Consider the following 468-nt stretch of genomic DNA (forward strand, 5'->3'; position numbering starts at 1 on the left):
TGGGGGACATTATTTTATTTTTCATAGTGAGCTAAATGATTCTATTTTTTTTCCAGAATCATGTTCCTCAAAGAAAATGAGCCATGGCCACTGAATCTCAATGAAAGAATAATATTTCATACTATTTTTGTCAAGCAAAAGAACTTGCAAATTTAGCTGGAGACACATCCTATAAAATATAAAATACAAAATCATTGCCATTATAGCACTGTTACTGTTATTGAAACCGTTATTGTGCATATTGTTCCCCCATTTATGTCCTAGGGGTGATGAAGCCACAACCTCGAAGTACCTCTTGTCATAATGAAGCAATCAAAATGAATGATGCTCGTTGTACACAATCGTGACCTATGTGCTAATGCTTGTGTGTGTGTGTGTGTGTGTGTGTGTGTGTGTGTGTGTGTGTGTGTGTGTGTGTGTGTGTGTGTGTGTGTGTGTGTGTGTGTGTGTGTGTGTGTGTGTGTGTGT

Source organism: Engraulis encrasicolus, chromosome 7 (genome assembly GCF_034702125.1).
Source record: "Engraulis encrasicolus isolate BLACKSEA-1 chromosome 7, IST_EnEncr_1.0, whole genome shotgun sequence".
NCBI classification, from domain to species: domain Eukaryota; kingdom Metazoa; phylum Chordata; class Actinopteri; order Clupeiformes; family Engraulidae; genus Engraulis; species Engraulis encrasicolus.